This window comes from Elephantulus edwardii, unplaced genomic scaffold, assembly GCF_000299155.1.
Source record: "Elephantulus edwardii isolate Elephantulus edwardi_28Jun2011 unplaced genomic scaffold, EleEdw1.0 scaffold00148, whole genome shotgun sequence".
Lineage (NCBI taxonomy): Eukaryota > Metazoa > Chordata > Mammalia > Macroscelidea > Macroscelididae > Elephantulus > Elephantulus edwardii.
This window is the reverse complement of record NW_006399898.1, coordinates 4420821-4444175: the sequence shown is the minus strand read 5'-3', so window position 1 is coordinate 4444175 and position 23355 is coordinate 4420821.

Sequence of the window (23355 nt, the reverse complement as noted above, 5' to 3'; positions counted from 1 at the left end):
ACGGGGGAGGGAGATTGGGTCAGCAGAGGGGCCTGAGTCCCTAATACCCGCCTCTCCTGGTGCTTGGCTCCAGCTCACAGCCTGGACAGAAGCCTAGACCCTGGGCCAGGGCCCTGTCATCTTTCTCCCACCCAAACTACAGGCAGTGGCCAACCGTGCTGGACAACTACTGTCCAGTGACAAAGGGAGCTGAGCCTGAGGGCAGCCACAGCCCAGCACCCCATCTCCAGGAGGAGGAGGTGCCCACATGCGAACTCGGCTTTGAAAGTCTGCAGGTACTTCACAAAGCATGATGTTGTGATCCCGCCAACATACTCCCCCGCCCCGCCCCTGCCCTACCACTGCGTGCAGCTGGCGCCCCCAGAGCCTTTGTTGTTGGTGCCCCTCCTGTCTCAAGTGTCCCCCCACAGCTTCTAAGACAACAACCAAATTCATCACCAGCCAGGACACATGGCAGACAACCCTGCCTCGTCTTGGCCCCTTGTCCAGCTACCCCCACCATGCATCCTCAGATGTGAACCCCAAGTCTCCTCCTGCCTCAGGGCCTTTGCACGGGCTGTGCCCTTGTCTGCAGGTCCCGGCCTTCCTCCCACCCCATCACTCTGCCCAAGGCACTCTGCTCCCCTGATCCCTTCCCCACTGACTAGATACTCCTCTCTACTCGGTCGCTATGAGTCGCAATCGACTCGACGGCACATAACAACAACAACAACTCATCTCATGTGCCACAGTGCCTGTACACCTGTTGTCCTCTGGGACCCAGCACCAATTCAGATGCACCAGTCCTGAGAGCCTGGGCTCAGGAGCAGGCACGGAGCAGCCCGGGGCCCCTGAGCCCAGAACCCTAGAATAGTAGGAACAGTCCTGGGCAGGAGGGAGGCCAGGCAGCGCTCAGCCCACCATAGCTGCACACAGTAGCTCGGGCCTCGGTTATTATGACATACCATCGCCCATTCTCCACTGTGCACGAGCCTTGCCACTCACTGCTCCAGCTGATGAGGCCATCGAGGCCGCAGAGGGGATGGGCTCGCAGGGAGCCACCTGCCGTGTGACCAGCTCCTGTTCACAGGGAGCCCACAGGCCACCTCATCCACCGGCTTCCCCACGTCCCACTCAAACGTGTCCAGGGATGAGTCTCCCTCTCCCATCAGCAGCCCTGGTTCTCAGGAGGGAGCACTGCAGTGGGGGGGGAGGGCTGGAGGAAGGTATGGGGGGTCCGGGGGGTAGTCACAGAGCACCTCTAGTGTCAGGATAGTGGCTGAGCAGTCGGGGACAACGTCTAAGCAGGCTGGAGGCAGCACAGAGGTGGGGAAGCAGCCCAAGGAAGCACTGAGCACTGTCGGAACTCAAGCCCAAGAAGACCGGCCACGTGGCTCCTCAGGGGACCAAGGGCCACTGGACAGGGGCCACCGTCCTGCAGCACATCCCTCCACCCGGTGACCCCAGGACTCCTGCTGGGCAGCTGCCGCTTGTCTTTCGTCAGCTCCAAGTGCTCAGGGAGGGTGCTGCCAGCAGCCTGCCCTGTCACCAGGTCCCCACCAGGCTGCCACTGGCCACGCACACCTCTCATGCCCCACAGACGCCCACAGGCACTACTGTGCTCCAGGAGGGAGGCGGAGAAGAGAGTGGGCCTGGGGGCATCCAAAGGCTTATTTCTCGACAGACCACCTCCCTACCACCCTACCTGTACCTCCCGCGTACACGCACGCACACACACACCCAGCTCTGCCGCCTGCCCGCCCGAGATGCTACAGGGGCCTTTCAATCCATTTCTATATTTATCTCCCAAAGCCACTGGGATAATGGCAACGCCAGAAATAGCCTCAAAGACATTCACGTGAAGATGACAGGCAGGTCCCCAGCTCCCAGGCCGACCTCGCCCCACATCTGCCGACTGGTGGTAGGTGATGGGCAACAGCTGGACAGGGCTGGGCAGAAAGACTCGGCCAGATGGGGACAGACAACACAATGTCCCTGCCTTGCTGGCTGCTGCCTCCGCATGATGCAGGGACAAGTCTGAGGCATCGCAGCTGCCAGGCCGAGGGGAGAGCAGAGGTGACCGGGCTGACGTCACCACACTAATCAGAGCCAGTGCTGAGGAAGAAGAGAAGGCATCAGAGCTCTGCTGTGCACGGCCTCCCCCGCCCCCGTGGGACCAGAAAGCAGGTCACCCGCCACCCAAGGTCCAAGGAGGCCGCCTTTGGCCTTGCACCCTCGCACCTGGATTGACTGGGTGGGCCATGAGGAGAAGGGGGCATTTCCCGCTGACCCAGCCTCTCCTGGCCTCCAGCTGTGGAGAACACAAGCTACACAGCAGGTTGGGAAGAAGAAAGGGCTTCTGCCAGTGAGGTGCAGCCCACAGACACCCCAAGGAGCTCCCACTGGGAAGTGAGGTAGCCAGGGGAGTGCAAACGGAGCAAGCTTGAGACCTAGCATCTGTCTCATGAGCTGCAGCCAAAAGCTTGGCTCACCCAAGGCTGAGTCTCCATCCGGGCATCTGCCCCTTAGCGTGGCCACCAGTGAGCCCTGGGTGTCCAGCCACACGGGGGCATCTGTGCTCTGTGGCTGCATGGGGCGGGGCAGGGTAGGGGCTCAGCCCCTCCAGGATCTGATCTAGGCCCCAGGGAGGCTGGAACAGAGCAGGCTCTCACTATAGCAGGGGTCCAGAGTCTGACGGAGACCAAGGAGGGTGGGAGGAGAGGGTCACAGGAGGGGGGCTGTGTGAGGCTAATGGCCCGGGGAAGGGCACAGTGACAGGACAGAAACTTCCCGTGAGGTCACTAGTACAGTCCCAACAATGGGGAGTGAGTCTCTTGGGCCCCACATGCTCAGTCTCCACCCCTAGGAGTAGCCCTCCTCCTGGCCTGCTCGAGACCTCAGCACTCAGGACTCCAGACTCTTGCCATCCCCAGACACGCCATGCACTGGACGCACAGGCTCACGCTGTGCCCTCTGCCCTTCCTGCTTCTCCCCTGGTAAACTCCTCTGCATCCTTCAAAACCCAGCTACAATGTCTGAGAATCTGTCCTCATCGGCTGCCCACTCTCTGCCCTAGCCACACCCTGCGCAGCCCTAGCTGGCACATTAAGACATGTCGGGCCTGGAGGCTCTCCTCTCTGCTCCCCACCGCTGTAAGGCAGGCTTCTGCCAGATAAGAAGATGAACTGATGCCTTGCCACCAGCTCTTGGAGAACTCCCACTCTTCCCCTTGCCTCTGCCTCTACAAATAAAGACGCAAAGCTTGCTGCGTTGGGCTGATCCTGCCTCGGTGACCCTGTGGCTCCGAGCAGATTCGCCCCGTTGGAGTCCCAAGGCCGGCCATCGTTACGGAAGCATCTGCCTCGTCCTTCTCCCCGGCGCAGCGGGAGGCTCTGAATGCCAACCTGTTGGCTCGCAGGCGTGCATGTCAACCTCTGAATCACTGGGACGCCATACGTATGCTGTTTTAAAGCATGGACCCCCACAACAGGCACCTCGGGGTGCAGAACCCTCTGGCTGTAAGCGAGCCTCAGGGGCCCCTCCAGTTGAAGGTGCGATGGAGGCAGACCTTATGGAACTGCACAGCTACCCAACGGTGGTGCTTCTCCAGTGGTTCGAATCCACTAGCAGCTCTGAGACAAAGAGAGGAGCAATTTCCTTCCACGCCAACTGTCGGAAAACCTGCCGGTGGGGGCCGGAGCGGGAGCGCAAGCGTCAGCTAGGTATTGTCCAACCCAACAACAGAGAGTTTGTTTTATGGAGTCTGAGAGGCACTTTCCCAGGATCTGAAGAATCAGACACATTCTTAGGGCAACCAGGAGGCAGCCGGCAAATTACAAAGCCTGTGGACAGAGCATGTACTGGGTGCCCTGTACCCACAGTCTATGGAAATAACAGCGCCGTGACTGATGACCACTCATTGAATCCGCACAACAGCACGCGGTGGAGACTGACATTGTTCCCATTTTGCAGGTGCCGACACTGAGGCGGAGAGGGGGCCCTGTGCTCCCGCAGTTTGGTTCCAGAGCCTGTGATAATCGTCGTCCTCTACAACTATTCCCACAGATCATCATAAGAATGTACAACAAACATGACTGGTGCCGCTCAAAGCTTCGTGAAAATTCCTGACCTGGCAGAAGTTGTATTTCATGTATTTTTACAGTGAAGGGGGGGAAAGTGCAATGTAGGATGATGTGGCCGTTTAGGGGGAGTCCTGTGTCATCGATCAACTTGTGTTCCCAGCAGTCACGTAATGTGGAAGTCAGGAAATGATCTGATAAACCAAACAACTGTCAGAGGATTATGGGGGGAATGCAACATCCCCAATCCCATTGCAGCCCTGACCTGACCACATAAGGGTTTGGCCCGCAGCACCTTCTGTCTCATGGGAGATGGAAGGAGGGAGGGTGTGAGCAGAGGCAGCCTTGGCATCACTAGGGACAGGCCGCCGGAAGCAGAGGGTCCATCTGGAGCCAGGTCCCTGCTCTGGGAAGCTCACACACACACAGAGAAGGCCAAAGCATATGGAGACGGTCAGCACAGCCCGGCCTACGGTCACTACAGACCGAACCCTCCTCCACCGTCCCCAGGCCTTCTCCGACAGCAGCCCCTGCAGTGTGCACTTCCGACCCCTTAACCTCACCTCGGACCTAGTAGTGAGGAGCTGCACAGCCAGTCCAAAGGCCTCCAGCGCGGGTCCACCAGCTGCTCTGCACGATAAGGATGGCCAAGCAATTCGCTGTCTCTGAGAACCCGCTGGAGGGTTACAGGGTCAGCTCTAAGCTGGCTCTGACTAGACAGCCCAACAGACAACATCAGATATGCTTTAAGGGAGCCCTGGTGGCACAGCGGGTGGGGTCATGCAGTCAACTCAAGTGCTGTCAGTTCAAATCCACCAGCTGCTCCTTGGGAGAAAGATGGGCAGTCTCCTCCTGTGTGATTTACAGCCTCTGAAAACCCACTGGAGAGCCAGCTCTGAGTCAGTTCCAGCTCGACAGTGATGAACGAGCGAGTGAGTGAAACTTGCCTTGGAGGCAAGAACGGTGAAACGTCCCGCACGTACTTCAGGCATGGTGTCAAGAGGCACCAGTTCTTGGAAAGGACACTGTCGGGAAGCAGGAAGGTCAGCAAGAGGGGAAGACCGCAGAGAGGGACTGTCTCAGTGACCGCACGAGGGGCTCGAGCAGGGGGAACCGTGAGGGTGGTGGAGCTGAGGCCCACCTGGTGGCACCTAACAACAACAAAGTGTTAGAGAAGAAATCCCTGTCTGTCAAAGACCTCCCCTTGGGACACCCCTGAATAGCAGCACTGGGTAATTCCAATACCACGTGACCCAGCAACTCCACACCCACGTGTGGAGCCAACAACAGCGAACAACTCAAGTGTCCAAGTGACAGATAGTGACGGTCTGTCCATACAATAGGACATGTCCAGCCATTAAAAGGAATGCAGTTCTGATGTATGTTGCAACAGGGGTGAACCCCCAAAACATGCTGAGTGAAAGGCACAGGAGGGCAAATACTGTGTGATCCCATTTGTGTGAATTGTCCAGGACAGGCAAATCCAGAGGACAAAAGTAAACGTGTGGTCGTGGGGGCTGCGGGGGTGAAGGAGAACGGAGATGGGGAGGGGGTGGCTAAAGGGGGCTTCTCTGGGGTAATGAGATCGTTATCGAGTGGACAGTGGAGGAACACACGACTGAATTTTCAGCGCAGGCACAGCTCCGAGACGCCGTGGGTTTAGGCCTAGGTCACCGTGAGGACACTCACGGCACCGTAAAGCGAGTCACTTTCCCTCCTTGTCTCCCAGTGTATACAAAAGTCACCTCTGCACCCCACGACAGTCTGTTCAAAGAGCACCCTCTCACCAGCGTGGGGGCTGCTAATGGTCAGAAGCTGGAACTGGCCAGCCGCTTTACAGGAGAAATACAGGCAGTCTTCGCCCCTGAAGATTTACAGCCTTAGAAACCTGATTTGGGGGGAGGGGTCATGGTAAGTGGGAATCGACTTGACAGGCGTGAATTTGGGTTTCTATTGTCTGTTATATGTGCTGTAACACAATGAAAACATGTGAAACATTGTGAGTGACCAGTGGGCGCAGAGACACGAGGTATGCCGACAAGCACCTACCCACACGTTTAAATGAGCAGACAGCATGCAGCCCGAGACTAGGATCCCTAGTCGCCTCGTGAACCTGCAACAGAGCTCATCCTCACGGCTCAACGTCTATTCAAGCGGAAGACACACAGCGTGGTCAACAGCGCCAACCAAGACTAGAAGGCAGGCACGCCCTCCTGAGAACCAACCACAGAAAAGGCAAAAGAACAGTTACCTTCCCCACAACAGAGTCCAGAAGACAGGATGGGGGATAGAAGGATTAATGGAAATGAGAATCACAGAGCAGGCAGCGTGTGTATACTGTGGGTCCCTGTAATTAACACTCAAATAACAATAAAGATCACTAAAGAGGGAGCAGGACTGTGTTAAATTATACTTCAGTGACTTTGATGGAAACAAACACAATGCGCAAAGCCAGAAGGGTGCAGGCCTAGGTGCTGGGGAGACAGAAGAGAGGGGTCGGCTCTGTGGAGGGGCCCATGGCTTTCTCCTGGGGTAAGGGTGGGAGACCGGGCATCCTGGACTGTCCACTTCTCTGCTCTGCCCCTGCCCCTGCCTCGTGGAGCCCGCTCGGGACTCCTGGAGCCCGGCTTCTCCGAGTGTACGTGAGAGCCAGAGGTCAGGCAGGTCGGCGTGGACAGGGAGGTGCCTCCTCAAACACCCGCCAGTGCATAGCACTCCCAGAATCCTGAGGGCCTGGCTCCAGAAGTTTCCCCTGACTTCACAGTCAACATCTGCTGCGTGGATACGCTTTGGTCCTCTGAGAGGGAGGCCACCTTGAGTTGGGGGCAAGTCCATGGCAGCTGGTCTTCTCCATGTTGCCCATGGTGCACGGTGTTTCACCTCTGCTGGAGCCTCTCACACGGGCCAGGCAAGGGGATGTGGTCTGGATTCCAAGGAGTCTGTGTCCGTCATCATTCTAGGAACCCTACGATCTGACCAACTGGCTGCGGACTGTCACCCTTCTCCCCCAGATCCAGGCATGTCCCCTGCCCAGGTCATCTCCACATTCCTGTCTTTCCCCGGGGCCCCATCAGAGCCGCCCTGACCCTGCACTAAGGCGTGGGGACTGTAGCTGGGATGCCACCTCCTCTCCTTCCCCTTCTTCTTCCTCCCCTTCCTCTTGTCCTTGTACCTCCCTCTCCTCTTCCTCAGGGGGACTGAGGAAGGAAGAGGATCAAGGAGGGAGGTTTATTTTTAGAAGCTTCTTGTTTCCTTCCTTCAAGTGGGGGCAGGGCAGGGCCTGTTCTCTGATCTGTTGGTCCAGGAGTCAGAGCTGGGCTGGGCGGGGACCCTGTCCCATCAGGCTGGGAAGCCTCTGAACGAGCCCCACGCCTCAGTGTGCCCTTAATGGGTCCCTGGGCCTTGGAGGTCTTCCTTCCTTGGACATGGAGACTCTCAGAGCTTTCAGCTCTCTGGGCAAGTAGGTGGGTGTCGCTTCCTGCCATTGTCTGTGACAGGCCTCTTGACAAGGTCACATCTACTGGGGAGGAAGAAAGCTAGTGAAAACACAAAGCCTCAAGTGACACCCACTTCCCTGTCTCCTTGTCCACCTGCTCCAGCCCCCTGAAGAGTGGCCTTCTGCCTTCCTGGCCCTGGGAGATTTAGCTCTGTGACAGCCACCCTGTGGCCCACTAGATGGGGGGGCTGGAGGCTTCAAGAAGGCAGAGGGAGAGAGGGCCTGGGCCACGGAGCCAAGACGCTGCCCCTTAGTGTCTGTGCCCCCCCGGTTCCTGGGGGAGAGCCCATGAGAGCTGATGTGACTGACCGCTGACAATCACTCTGTCCCCTCCTGCTTTCTCCCTCTGTCTTTTGTTTGCTGGGTTGACAATTTGGCATGTACATGTACACACACACACACACACACACACAAGTGCATACACTCACACAAACTTGTGCACACACACACCCACAGGCACTCTGTGTTCCCACGACAGCCCCACCCCCACTCCCAGCCTGGCAGCTGGGACACCTTGGAGAGTGAACAAAAAACAACAAAAGCCACAACACAGCACTCTGCTTCTTAGCACATGAAGCCTTTTCACTGCGACTGAAAGGAGGCGAGAAGTAAACAAGCCTTAAGTGACCTGGGAAGGGCATTGAGGGGGCAAGGAGGGGTGCGCACGGCTGGAGCTAGGGGCCACTTGCCCCTTCCCCAGGAGGAAGCAGAGGCCAGGTCCGAAAGGGACCCGTGCTCCACCTCTGGGGAGGCTAGGGCCACATAGGAAAATCACGCCTTGTGTTGCCCAGTCTTTGATCCCAACACTTAGCCTCCAGCAAGACCTTGGCCCCTCAGAGCCCAGCGCCGCACTTCCTGTGAAAACCAGGCAAGCATTGAACATCATTCTGTGATGTCACACCCGCAGCTGCCTCACCTCCCTCCAGCGAGCCACTGGCAGGAAGACTACTGGGTGCTTTAACCACGGCACCACCAGGGCTCCTGGCTGGAGCTATTTCTTGCCCAGAGGTTGCCACTGACCACCGACAGACCAGCCACAGTTTCCCATCCACAGGCCGTGCCACATGGTTTGACCATGCTGTGCCTCTGCCCACTGCCAAGGCCATGGACCCTGGCTGGGTCCTCGAAGGAGCTGTCACCTTCAAAGGCAGAATTCCTGTCTAGTTCCTGGGTCTGAGGAGAGCCAGGTCGAGCTCCCCAGGGCACCTGATAAATGGCAGCCCCCTGCAGAGTGCTAATCTCCTCTGAAATGTACTGAGAGCACAGACAGCATCAACCCGCATGCTCTGTGAGAAGTCTGCCTTTGCAAACAGCATCGCTGGTCAGTACAACCACTGCCATTGAACAGACAGGGCTGGAGAAGGGAAGAGGGACAGGGCAAGGAAACCCCACACCCTGCAATGTCAAAGACCAAGGAGGCCTCAGGCGTAGAAGGTCCTTACCTGGATCTACCTGAGGAGGCTCTGCTGATGCCGCTGCCACAGGAGAAGGAGGATGTGGATGGCTGGGCCTGCAGTGAGGTGTTGGGAAGCAGGAGGAAGGTGACAGCATCCTGTGGGGAGAAGCCCAATGGGGGAAGGTGAGACATTCTGATAACCAGCACTCACATGGGGACCTGCCCTACACGGCCCAAGACGTGCCAGACGCTATGAGCCCGGAAGGTCCAGCAGGCCACGCACGACCACCTCCATTTCACCAATGACTCAACTGGGCATTTGGGAACAAGTTGTGAACCTGGACACACACTATGTTCTCCAACCAGCTCCCAGGCTCACAGGAGCAGAAGCTCTTTGGAGGGGCTCAGCTCAGACTCCCAGTACTAAACCAAAGGCTGTCACTTGTTAACTGGCTGGAAGTTGAGGGGCAGACGGAACAGCAGACAGAGCAGGAGGACACACACACACAAGAGGAGGTAGCAGCAGGCAGGGTCACGGCAGGCCAGGGCTACCAGCTTCCATGGCCACTGTGGCCAGGCAGCGCGAGGTCTGAGACCCAGCTTCTGCCAAACACCGAGAGGCCAGAGACCAAGTGTGAAACAAGATGTGAAAGCGGAAAGCTTGGTTTCCAAAGAGTTCCAGGCCCAACAGGAGCCAATGCTCCCCTGGCCCACTACCAGGGGCCACTCGTGCTGCCCCAGCCCAGGGTCCCATGGGGATAGGAACTCCACCTCCGACACAGCCCACACCTGCACACTTGGCTCAACCCTACTTCTGCAGTCACCTTCACCTCCTGCACTTGGGGAGAGCAGGCAGATACCCAAGGGGCCTTCAGATGACCTTGGTGAGCATACAGGACCTGTACTCAGTAACGGAGCACTGTAGGGGTGGTGCTCCTGAGAGGCAGGCCGGTCGCAGGGCCAGCACTCTTGGCAGAACTGACAGGAAAACAAGGGGAGAGCTCAGGACAATGAGTGCTTCAGCGGGCATACAGAACAGCCTCCAAGTGTCAGCAGAGCTGCCGGGCACTGAGTATGGAGAGGCCAATCTGAGCGGAGAGAAGAGGCCCAGACGGCCGCGGAGGGGGGGCTGCTACTGGAAGGAGCAGCATAGCCTCCCTGCTGCCCCTCTACAGGCCTCCCCCTCACCTCCCTGCTGTCCCTCCACAGGACCCTTTCCTGATAGCCTCCCCTGCAGGCTTTACGCCCTGGCAGCACCCAGGAGGAGGGGGCACCCTGCAAACTCCTCAGACCTGAGGCAGCTCCTGCTCCAGCACCCGCTTCCTGCCCCCAGGGCCACACTTACCACCCACCTAAAGCATCAGCCCCGGGAGGATGGAGTTCCTGGTTCCATACCTGGAGCCAGAGCCCTCCTGCTGGTCTCCCCTCTCCACACACAGGCTCACGTCCTGGCAGCCGCTCTGCTCAGTCCTCTCATAACAACAGTGCCCTCCCTGCCCCAGGCCATGTGGTCTCCACTCTAAACACCAAACCCAGCCCACTCCTATCCCTGGCTCAGAGCAACCCTGCAGGACACAGCAGAGCCGCCCCGTAGCATTTCCGGGACTGTAACCCTTATGAGAACACATGTCTAGGTCTTCTGCCTTCAGAACACTGAGTGCACCAAACTGTCCACCTTCTGGTCAGCAGCAAGTGCTCAGCTGCTGTACCACCAGGGTGCTTGTACCACCATGGCTCATGGCAGAGAGAAGAAGTGAACCACTACCATCCAGAACAAAGCACTGCCCGTTACTGTTGTTACCTGCCTCTATGAACAATGGCTTTGACCACTGTCCTCTCCTGTCCTCCTCATCATCTCGGAGCCACTGCTGCAGTCACTGTGTCAACCCATCCTGCTGGGGGTCTTTCCCTATTACACAGACCCTCCACCCTTCTAGGCATGATGGCCTTCTCCAAGGACCAGGCCTTCCTAACAACACACCCAGAATTTGGAGGGCTGCACACTCTCTTTCCGGGGGTTAGGGGAGTATTCAGGTCCAGAGCGTGTGGAGCCTGTGTCTATGGGGAATGAGGACACAGCATGTTCTTTATACAGTGTGATAAGCCTGCGAGGTGGACGGCATGGACAGCAAGTGCCTCAGACATGGGGGAGACCCTCATATCCCAGGCTACCTCATGTGTGGCTTCACTTATGTGACGTGTCCAGAAAGGTGGAGGTGCAGACTTGTTGTGAGGTGCTGTTCAGGTCGACTGGGACTCACACCAGAAAGCCTGTCCTAGCCTGCATACGCGTGCGCCCCACCACTCACCCTAGTCTGCAACTGCATGTGCTCCACCACAGGTCCTACGTCTGCACCCATGTGCGCCTCGCCCCGCGCAGTAGTCTGCACCCTTGTGCAACCCGCCCCGCGCCCTACTCGGCATCCGCGTGCGCCTCGCCCTGTGCCCTAGTCCGCATCCGCGAGAGCTCTCTGCCATGCCCAAGCGTACTGCTGCTGCTACCGTGTCAGGGCATCCCATTGAGAGTCTTCTCTTTGCTGACCTCTGTCTTTTGGGAAAGACAGGATGCCTTCCTCCAAGGCCTTGTCCATCCTGCCAACATGTCCAAAATATGTGAGGAGACGTCTCACCGCCCACGCCTCTCAGGAGTACCCTCCAAAGCAGCACTGATTGTTCTTTTGACAGTCCCTGTGCTAGTCAATACTCCTGGCCAATACCACGGCCCAAAGGCATCGATTCTTCTCTCTTCTTCACTCACTGTCTACATTTCGGATGCACAGGTAGCATCTAAAAACACGACAACTTGGGTCAGATACACCTTAGTCTTTAAACTGACACTCTTGCTCTTTGGAGAGATCTTTGACAGCACATTTTCTCAATTCTGCTCATCTCCTGATTTCTTGATTGCTACTACCATGGGTGTTGATTGTGGATCCAAGTAAGAGGAACTGACAACTTCTTCTTTTTTTTTTTTTTTGTACCGACAGGGAGTGAAGGAGTGGCTGCTTCGGGCAGGGCCGGGATATGGTAACAGGATTAGCAGCCAACCATGCAGGGCCGCTGGTGGGAGTGCCAGCTAACTCAGTTTTCTTCCCGTGACTCCTGGACTGGCGATATGTCCATCACTCTACTCCCAAATATCTGTAGGAAATGCTGACCCCTTGCTGTGAGGTGTTACTTTTCACTCCCACACACGTATAGCTGGGACTTCAGAAATGTAACCCTCGTGCACCGCTGTTTACAGGAGCGAAGGGAAAATATTTTGTCGCTTAAGTTTGAAATCCAGATCTTCAATAAGCCTCTTGGGCAATGTGGAAACTGCATGTGGGTCCGGGGTGGAGGGTGGGAGGGCCTGAAGAGACATAGCAACAGGGGAGCGGGTACTGCTCCCTGAAAGCTGCACGGGTCCTGGACCATCAGTGAAGTGGACTAAGAGGACCTGTTCCTTCATATGATTTCTATTATGAGACAATCAGTCGCTCCCCAGCCCTTCTAAACAAATGTCAAACAAACACTTAAAGAATACCACGCGGACGGCGTGCCAAGCTGCTGGCTTGCCCAGACGGCCACATGTTTCAAGCTGGCCTCTGCTCAAGGGATAGCTTCCAGTTGAGTGGGCCGGGGCCCCCAAGTTAAACACTGTTGCTTCCATCCCTGTTGGCATGGCAACCAGAGGCAGGTGGCTGAAGGAGGAGTCGAGAGGGACCCACAGTGGTGGTAGGTGGGACTCCTGGGGCAAGGATGGGCAGGGACAACACTGCCGTGGACCCCATCTGTTTGTATCACCAACGGCAATGTGGGGAGCTGACTGCTGTCGGGCTGATTCCAACCCACAGAGACGCCACATTCACAGGCCCCTTGGTGGGCTCTCAGGTGTGGTTCACCAGGGCTTTCTCCAGCAGGCCTGCACGGTGGGCCACAGTCACTGAGCAGGTACGCACCCCGCTACGGCATCACCAAGAGCTTGTGTTCCGATTAACCTGCCACAAAGCACGCCCTCCTAACGCGAACCAGTCTACAGCGCTTAGTACTTCACTAACTCCAGACTCTCCAGAGAACACGAGTCCACACGCACTAGGAATCACGGCCCGTTTCCTCTCCCGCACGCTCCACCCGCAGTCTCCGGGCACCTGCCTGTTCTGGGCACAACATACCCATGGGATCATGTGACATGTGGCTTCTTCAATGAACATGAGGTGTTCAAGGCTACCACGTTATAGCAGGATCTCTTTTTAGGGCCGTATACTACCCCACGGCGTGGCTACGCAGGCCAGCTTCACTTCACTGCACTTTCCAGAGAAGTGGTGTTTTACAGATTGAAGGGCTGCGGCAACTTTCGCTGAGTGTCTCCTCAATGCTGCCCACCAGTGCATGCTCGCGTCAGGACTCCAAATGGGTCTCCTTTTGGTCATTGTCACAACACTCGAGTCTTTTTTTTTTTTTCATTTTTATTATATTATTTTTACGTGTACCGTCAAATCAGATCTGACTAGTACAGGAGGAGATTGCCCCCTCCTTCTCCAGCAGAGCATCTGGTGGATTTGAACCGTGTACTTCTGGGATTGCAGTGCAGCGTCTTGCCACTAGGCCACCAGAGCTCCCTACTCGAGTCTTTTTCATGATGTTGTCACACACTTCACCAGCTTCAGCAGGTGCAAACACGACCTCCATATGCGCGCAGGGAAACAAAACCCCTGACTCCGTTTCCGGCGATCCTCGCTCTGTGGCGGGGCTGTGGCACTGAACCCCCGACATCTCCGGGGTCAGCCTGCACCAGGATCGATTTCACTTCATGCATAACGCCGCTTGTGCAAGCATGTTTTTGTTTCTCTTAAGTACACATCTAGAAATTTCTAAGTTTTGAATGACCTAATTTTACTTCATTTAATACAGAGGATTCATATCCATGTCCCCAATGTCTCAAAAATCAAAAGGAATGCAGAGTAAGAGTGAGGTTCTCTGGCTCTAATCCGCACAGCCACTTCCTTTCTCCAGAGGCAAATACCAGGGCCAGCGAGCCCTCCCTGGGCAGGCTGACCCTGCTACCCAGCCTGCTTGGTTTAAAGGCAGCTGGCAGGGAGGAAGGCTGGCCGCAGGGCTGGTGGGAAGCCGCCTGGGAGCAGATCCATTCGTCAGGGGTGTGCCCTCAGGGAGCCCCTCAGCAGGCAGAGTGGCACTAGGTGCTGGCTCAGAGGACCCGTGGCTGCCAGGCCCTGACTGGGCCCGAGCACGCCATTTGTCCGCTCCAGCACGGCCTCAGTTATCTAACGTCACTGTACAGAGTCTACACATGTTTAGCCCGAGCTATCTGGTCCTGTTATAACAGAGATTCCGCGAGTGGGTGGTTTAGGGACAGGAATCTATTTTCTCACTGTTCAGGAGGCTGCCGGTCTGAATTGAGGGTGCCAGCTGCAGGGGCGGCCTTCTCTGAGTGTCGGCTCTGGGGAAGGCCCTGTGTCTGCACTTTGTTCCTCGTTCCTGGGTGACTTTCATGTGGCAGGGCACCTCCCCTCCCCTATTTCTGCTTGCCTCTGTGCCTAGATGGCTCCTTTTCTGTATCACAAGTGATTGCTCTACTCGACACACTGGTTACTGCCACAGTCTCACCTGACGCCACGTCATCAGGATAACACAGGTGGCCTCTCCCAGACGGGCTGCTCGCTCCAAGCCGGCTCTTCGGTCTCTCGGAGCAGCCCTGCCCCAGGGTGGCCTTGCTCGATCTCTCCAGGAGAGCAGGTCACTCACTGGTCTTTCTCTAGTGGGCAGCTAGTGGGTTTGAACAGCTGACCTTTAACAGTCAAGAGCTTAGTTGTTTGAGTCCTCAGGGTTCCTTTATTCACGCATACTGTTGATGAGCCCAGAAGAACCCATGGTGGCCCTGTGAACAAAAGACCTGTGCCCCCCTCATTTAGAGATTACGATGTACAAGACATGTCTAGGGGGAGGCAGCTCCGTCCATAACAGGAAGTGTTTCCTCATCTGTAAAGGATGGCAGCAGTGGCCGAGCCACCGTGCCAACGATGTCCACTGGGCCACCCATGTACCCCGCACTGGACAGGGCCCTCAGCGGGTGCTGGATGCTTGCTGTGGCTCCAGAGACGGCTGAGTTTCACCCGCCTGTGTGGACACTGGCTTCCTCATCTGTAAAATGGGCGAGGACTTTAAGCCGGCCCCGTGGCTCATCTTCAATCCAAACATCAGACAGGCCTGGAGAGTGGTCGGTAACACCGGGAGGTGGGCATTCTGGAGAACAGCCAGTCACATGGAGCCGAGGACAGCAGGGCCCCCAGGAGAGCACTCAGCAGGCAGGAAGGGCCTGGGGGGGTGAGCGGAACAGGGGCAGACAGGGAGGATGGGGAGCAGTGCTGCCACACCATGGGACTGCAGTCCACGTCACCAATCAGAGGCACACCACTTGTTGACCTGGAAACCAATCTGCCCTGTAAACTCTGACCTAAATCACAGGAAGAGGTTTTCTTTCACTGGGGTAGATGCCACCCATGCACAGGTGTGGTATGAACGCGAGACCCTGGCTGAGGGCACAAGGATGCCATTCCCAAGCAGAAGGTGTTCTGGAGCAGTGAGGTGGCTGGATGGGCCCTGTCACATACACACGACGCTGCCCTGGGTCTCCTCCTGGGAAGAGCCCAGGTCTCCTTCCCACCGAAGCTGTCACCCCCATCCTCCTGGATATGCGGGGAGAATGTCCACCACTGTCCATAGTTAAACATCTGCCCTGGGGATACACTTGGGGGTATGACAGTTGGCCCCAAGAAAAGTATGTCCCCATATTCATACCAGACCCTAAGAAATCAAAACTAAACCAATAAAATAAAGCGGCTGTTGGGAGTCAATGCCGACTCAGTCTCCAAGGGCTGTGGGGTCCAAGCTGCCCATGGGATCCCTGAGACTATGAATCCTCATGGAAGCAGCCAGCCTCACCTTTCTCTGCAGGGGCAGTGGGTGGCATTGACCTGCTGGCCTTTGGGTTACCAGTTGATCTCTTACCACTTGAAGGGCACCACCAGGGCCCCTTAGCCCTCACTGAGACAGAAGAGAGGCTAGATGCAGAGACTGGGGGATGGAGCCCGGAATCCCAGGGGGAGTGTGGTCCTGGGGACACCTCGACTGGCCGTCTGGCTTCCAGAAGGGGAGAGAAGCACTGTGGTACTGAAACCACCAGCGTGGGAAGACTTGTTACAGAGGCGCCAGGAAGCTCCAACAGGCAGGTCGGTTTCACTGCTTAGTGCTTCCCCTCTTCCTGCTTCTTCCCTCCACTGTCAACAGAAATTCTCCACTCAGAAGCTAAGCTTCTCTCAGAGAAGCCCTGGGCTGTTTGGTGGCAGGGAAACCCTGAGAGGCCTTCTGAGTGTTGATTTCTCAAGTGAGGAGGAGGCATTAGCATTCATGGGGCCATTAGAAAGCTGTTAGGAGCCGCTTTTCTCCCAGCTGGTAAAGGGCAAACGCCGAAGCCAGCACAAGCATGTGTGCAGGGCTTCATCCCAGAGCGGCGAGCTGCCAGCAGAGCTGAACCGTGCTTCCTTGAGCCCGCCAGAGTTCACGGGGGAAAAACCCAGCGAGCACATGCGTGCACACAAACAAAAGGGAGAAATTCTTAGCCTGCAGCAGTTGGTAGCATTATGTAAAATCCCAAGCCCACAAAAATATCATTTGGATGATAAAAAGTTAAATTTAGCTAAGTACAGAGTGACTAATACTAGGAGGGAGAGGCTGCACCCCCAGTTGCCTGGAGCTGATACAGCTGGCTTTTAGAAAACTTTTGACAAGTAACCAGGGCCTGGTGCTGCACAGAAGAACAGATTATGTAAGAAGAGACACAACCACTAGCTGTATAAAACAAAGGCCAGGCCACCACTGCCTGCTCGGCGGGGCACAGCTGGGCCGGCACTGGCCCGTTCTGACTGGACCGGTCTCAGGAAGCTGGGCAGTGGGATGTGTGCATCCCAAGAGGCAGCCACCATGGGAGCCAGGGCCTGGGCCCACCTGGCCTCTCTGTAAGGATCTACTCTCAGAGCGACTATGGTGGACGAGGGCTGTGGGGGCACCTGGCCGAGTCAGTAGCTGTACTGTGCTGAGGTCTTTCTCCTTTGAATCTAGTGTGGCTCTAATTAAAACCAAAGCAAACCCATTACCATGGCGTTGGTTCCGACTCACAGCCACAAATACAGTTTCTAAGGCTGTGATCTGCACAGGAGCGGATGGCCACACCTTCCTTCCATGGAGCAGCTGGTGGGTTTGAACTGCCAGTCTTCTGGTTAGCTAAGCGCTTGGCCACTGCACTTCCAGGGATCCTTAAAGCACGTTCCCACAGGATATCCAAAGCAATAATCTTTGTGGAAACAGACTGCACACTCCCCACCCCCCCGCCCCGACTGCACACTTTTTCTCCCAGACTGCACACTTTTAACTCACAGAGCGGCGGTTGGGTTTGAAGCACCGATCCTACAACTGGCAGGCCAGAGCGTAACCACTGTGCCACCAGTGCCTGGTGGTCTTCACTATGTCTGGCCCAGATGAAGCCAAGCGAGTGACGATGATGATGTGCGGGTTTATGTGTAAGCCTTAAGAAGCCCCAGCTGCTGCTGCTTTTATGTTCTCGGGGACAGAGCCACCACGTCAGAAGGCCAGCGACCAGGAGATAGATGGCTGTGCTCGGAGCGGCTCCAGCTTGCTGTGTGCCTGGGCTCCGTGGAGAGGGACCCCTGTGCACACAGCCAGGAGGCAGCACGTGCCTGCCAGCCCAGGAGAGAAGTCATCTCGGAACTGACCCTCCACCCCCGGTGAGCCTGTCCCAGCTGACACAGCGAGGCAGGGATGAGCTGTCCCCACAGAGCCCAGCCATACTGCCACATATAAGCAAACAAATCAAACAGCGGTTGCTGGAAGCTACTAGGTTTAGGGATACCTTGTTTTGTGGCAATCAGTAACTGCCACAGTGGTCAGGCTCTATAGGATGGACTTTGTTCCACCAAATTATGAGTCTCAATATTAGGCGATTCCGCCCTATTTTTTAATTTGAGGTCATTATGCTATATGTTACACATTCTAACCTCTATGATGTTAAAGAGGCAGGATGCATCTACAGAATTAGGTTTTATCTTGGGGTGATCTCCTCCGAGATATAAAGGGGACTAAAGTGAGCAGAGGTCAGCACTAAGAAAGAAGAACCAGGAAAAGAACGTGTCCTCTGGGCCCAGGATCCCTGCACGGAGACACTCCTGGACCCAGGGAAGGGTGGTCAGGAGACCTTTCCCACACCCACAGAGAAAGACATGCCCCTGCCCAGAACCCACACTCAGCATTTGGACTTCTAGCCTCCCGACAATGAGAAGGTAAATGTCTATTTGTTTAAACTGTCCACCTTGTGCAGTATTTCTGTTCGAGCAGCCCAGGGATCGAGGACAATGAGTTCCGAGGAAACATTCATACAGACCTTTCACGCTCACAGCCAAGTCACTAAGAGTGGTTAGTGCTCACACTAGTTCGAGAAAGGCTGTGTTCCACTCCCAGGGCGCACGGAACGAAGTCTGGCTCCCAGCCTTGTGCTGGGTTTCAAACAGCTGCCTGATCTGCTCCAGCTGCCACTTGGTGACCTGCCTCCTACGCATGCTGCCAGAGCAGGGATTTGCACATGGCGAGCAGAGACACCGCTGGGTGGGGCCACGTCACCGCTGGCAGGAGTTGAGGTCAGCATTCCTGTTGGCTGACTCTGGGTAAGCCAGCTCCCCTCTCTCGGTCTCTGTTTCTCCATCTGGACAGAGGGGAGGTTGGACTAGATGACCTCTAAGTGGCCTCCAAATGGGTCCCACACTTGGCAGCCCTGTGGTTTTGAGTGCAGGGAACACAGTCAGGCAAATGTTCGGAGTTGGATGAGGGAGACACATGCACTGTGATCCTCACACCCGCCCCGGGACACATTCTGAGCTCCGTACCCGTCATTATTAATGTGTTCCTTCAGGCCACTCGACTTCCACACGCCATAGTCTGGCTGGTTCTAACTTGCTCTTCCTAGTGGCACAGGAGATTAAGCCCTGGGCTGCTAACCTAGAGATCAGCAGTTCAGATCTACCCGCTTCCTCATGGAGAGAGATGTGGGAGTCTGTTCCTGTAAGGATTTCAGCTTTGGAAACCTTATGAACTCCTTCTGCCCTGTCCTGCAGGTTGCTGAGGGTCAGAAGCAACCTGACCACATTGGTAAGATTCTTTCTAGCTGCCCTGGCTCAAGGTGGCCCTGTGGGACATGGCCTGGCCCTGTCACCCACATGATCTCCACACTCTTCTCTCACCAGCCAGTGAATGTGGGCCCAGTGAAAGACCCCACAGGAGTCCAAGGGGATGGCAGAGCCATCCACAGAAAGGGTCCAAGGTCACTGATTTACCACGAGGATGCCAGCCACCCACAAGCACCCAACCGACCGATGACAGGTGTGAGAAGAAAGTCCTTACTGGGGTAGTGCACTGAGAGCAAGAGTCTGTCACAGCAGCTAGCACTGCTAATTCTAACATCTTCACCAAAATGTTACTATGCGTCAGCTACAGAGGGATTAGGCCAGGCCTGATCTCAGCCAACACTCGAGCCTTTAGCCACCGAGTCAGTGCCCACCACGTGGACCCAGGAATGTAAGAGTGGATCTGTGTTCAGTTGGGTTCGCAGCCTCTGATCTGGAAGCAGATCACCAAGCCTTTCTTCTGACGTGCCTTTGGGTGGACTTGAACCATTAACCTTGTGGCGAAGGGCTAAGTGCGTAATAATCTGCACCACCCAGGGGCTCCTGGCAACTAGATGAGATTTCAGTGAGGACTGTGGACCACTTCTGCGCCCTGGGATCACATGCTGAGCACATTCCCAACAGCTTCTTCACTTCCCTCGAGGGCCACTCAGTTACCTGCTTCACAGCACGCACTTACTATGCTTCCCTCCCTGGAAAGGACAAAAGCCAGACGGATGGACAAGGAAGATGACAACTATCCCAACACTCCTAACTGAGGACACTCCACGAGCACATGGCCAGGCCTTCCCAACTGGGAGCTTCCGGCAGGCAGGGAAAGATGGAAGCAGGCGGGGCCGACTGTGGGAAGCACAGTGGCTCACGCGGGCGGCAAGCTCAGCCCCGACTAGCAGACTTGAGGAGGACCTTCCGTGGGTCTTTGTGTGAGGCCTGGACACGCAGCAGGCGAGGAGAGCCGAGTGCTTGGTGAGGACTTAGTGCTTAGTGTCCACACGGCGGCACCATGATAACGATGGGAAATATTTACACAGCGCACCACTGATGGGTTGTCTGGGCCATCTGCCTACTGGATGTGGTAAGTATTGTCAAACACATGCCCCTTTGCGAACACTGGGACTTAGCACTGACGGGGGCTGGACCACAGAAGACGCAAACAGCACCCTTCAGTCCCCTCATCACCACACTGTCAGCAGTAGCACCGTCCCCGGACCAGCGAAGCCTGCTCCTGTCCCCAGCGGCCGGTTCCCACCCCCGTCACATCTGGCCAAGTGTCCTTGAGGACTCCGCCCTCTTTATTACGGGCTCTTTGGCAGTCGACATGCCAAGCAAATCTCAGAGCTTGGGGTGGGGGCAGAGGATGCAGTGGGGCTCCCCCAGCATCCTGGGGACTGCTGCCAGTACTCTCACAGGCAAACCAGCACAGCTCTGTCACACTCGGGACTGGAGGCGGGATGGGGCCAGTAAGTGAAACGGCATTATTTTCGTTTATGTTAGTGTTGCTGGGAACACCCAGCGAAGCGGGGATCTGGAGAGCCTCCTGGAGCAGTGTTACCACTGGCCCTGCTTCTGCGCACTGCTCTGCCCTCGTTAACGTGAGCACACCACTCTCCAAGCTTCCGCTCTGGCCTCCGGAGATGCTGAAAGCTGGTCCATGCAACTCCCCCAGGCCCAAGCACCCCAGCACCCAGATGAACACTGACTTTTTGCAAGTCAATGGTAAAAATCTTCTACATTTGGGGGTGTTGAGTGGTTGTCTTTTTATTTTCTTAATTTTAGGGTTTTTTTTGGGGGAAAAGTTCCATTTGAAGTCTGTTCAAAAGTAGCAATTTTCTTAATGGGAAGCACACCTTACCGCCCACCTGAGGAGGCTGTGTCAGCTCCACATACATCGTGCTGTCGCTGTGACAGCGACGTGAGTCAAACAGAAACCCTCAAGTCCCCGCGGACCGCTCCCCGCCACGGGGAAGGGTGCAGCTTCAGAGGGCTCCACGTTTTCCCCTCCCACAGGGACCACGGCCTCATTAGAACTGGTGGCCTCTCTGACCGGAAGGTGCACACGTCACCGGGGCCAAGGTGCCCAGCTGTCAGGTCAAACACTAGTCACGGTGCTGCTGGGAAGTGGTTTTACAGGTGTGGTGGGTGTCACACACTGGTGACGCCGGCAGTGAGATGCCGTCAGTGAGATGGGCTGCCCCAAGCCATGGTCTGCACACTGGTCTTGTGAACACAAGGAAGCTGGACAGGAACAGGGAGGACGAGAACTGAGGTCTGCGCCCCAAGGTGTTGGAGAAGAATGCTGACGACACCACGGGCAGCCGCCCTGCACTGGAGGGGGCGACGTGCTGGGCTGCTGACCTTAGGGGACCGCTCCTCTGAAAGACACGGCCAATCTCCTCCCGCCCCTCTGGAAACCCAAGCTGGAAGGTCGCTGGGATTCAGAATGACGCAATGGCAGTGGGTCTGGGGGTTTCGTTTTGGTTTGTCAGAAGAATGAACAAATAGGTCTTGGGAGAACTAGAGCCAGGATGCTCCTTAGACGTCAGGAGGCTTTGTCTCACTTTGGACCCATCATTAGGAGGGACAGGTCCTCAGAGAAAGGCAGCACGCTTGGTAAAAGAGAGGGCAGTGGAAAAACTGGGACGGCCTCAAACCAGATGGACTGACATGGTGGGCACAATGGGCTCAAACAGCAACTGTGTGAGGACACAGGGCTGCACAGGACTGGTGGTGTCTTGTCTGTTGGCCAGGATAAGTCAGAACCAACTTGGCGTCCCCCAAGACAACAAAGGGGACTCCGACCTCAGCCTGTCAATTGAAAAGTCTGAAAAGCAGAAACGGAGGTTTCCTGGAGAAGGATTATGCCCCAAGACTGAAGCATAGAGACGCTGCAGGATTTGCACCCTGCCTAGATTCCAGCCCTGAGGCTGTAGAATCGGCTCCTGCCATCAAACGTCCTGCCCTCCACTCCCGGACTGTCAGCCGCCGCAGTGTCACGAGCCAGTTCCTTAAAGCAGATCTCCGTGCCGGTGGCTCCCCTGCCCTCCATCAGCGCATCCGCGTGTGGCTGACGTGTTCCTGTGGTACTTCAGACAGCAGCAGGGCCACTGACGGGGACAGGCTTCAGTGGAGGGTGCAGACAGAACACACTAGGCAGAAAGGGCTGGGGAGAGAATCCTGAAGAGCCTCAGATGACAAGTCAATGGGGCAAAACAGAAGACTGTTCAACAAACAGCTAGAAGTTACGCTCCTAACGCTGCAAGGCCCTGGACGCACAGCGGCTGCCGCAACGTCTCGGGACAGGGCATGCTGTCTCCAAGTGGCCCCAGTCACCGTCAGTCAGTCCGACTTAGCAGCACCGGGCTTGCTTTCGGAGGTGACGGCAAGTTCTGCAGGTAGAGAGTTGTGACGGCTGCACACCACTGCGATGCACTCACTGTGCAGACGGAGGCAGGGAGGAGCGTCTTTATTTGGTACAGCCCTTTCCAGATTGTGTCGTTCCTGACAGGCACCATCTAGCTGGTCTCTGTGTAAAACAAAGGGACAACTGTCCGCTGCTGGCCATCCTCACGACCTCTGCTGTGGGGAAGTCTGTCCCGTCAAGGGTCTTCCTCGCTTCTCCTGACCTCCAACTTGACTCAGCATGCTGTCCTTTTGACAAGTGCGTCACATCCAAGTTTGAGCCCTTCCATTTCCCTGTGCAAACAGGGGCTCTCTCTGAACATCAGCTCCTCAAAGGCAAATCGCTGTCCCTCTGGGGTTCAGGGAGCACCTTAAGTCCTGGGTGACGGATAGCTGATGTCCCCTGCACAACAAAAAGGAGCCGTGCGCCTCTCACACTTGGAGCGGGCACCGGCCCTCAGACACCTTCCAGGACCCCGTGTCCCTGGGCAGCTTGCAGGGCCCTGGCTGCACTCACCCTTTGCACTGGGAAAGGCATTCACACGGGAGATTTCTCCAGATTTTCATCTGCCTTTGAAAGCTCCTCTTTGCCTGGGGTTTTGAGGTTACAAACCACTGCCTCGCACTCACGAGCTGTAAGTGCGAGAGTAAATTGGTCCAACATTTATGGAGAGTGATTAGGCAACAGCGACTGGAAGAGAAGGTAAATGCTCTGACCCAGCAGCTCTGCCTCTGGAAGTGTATTCCACACACGGG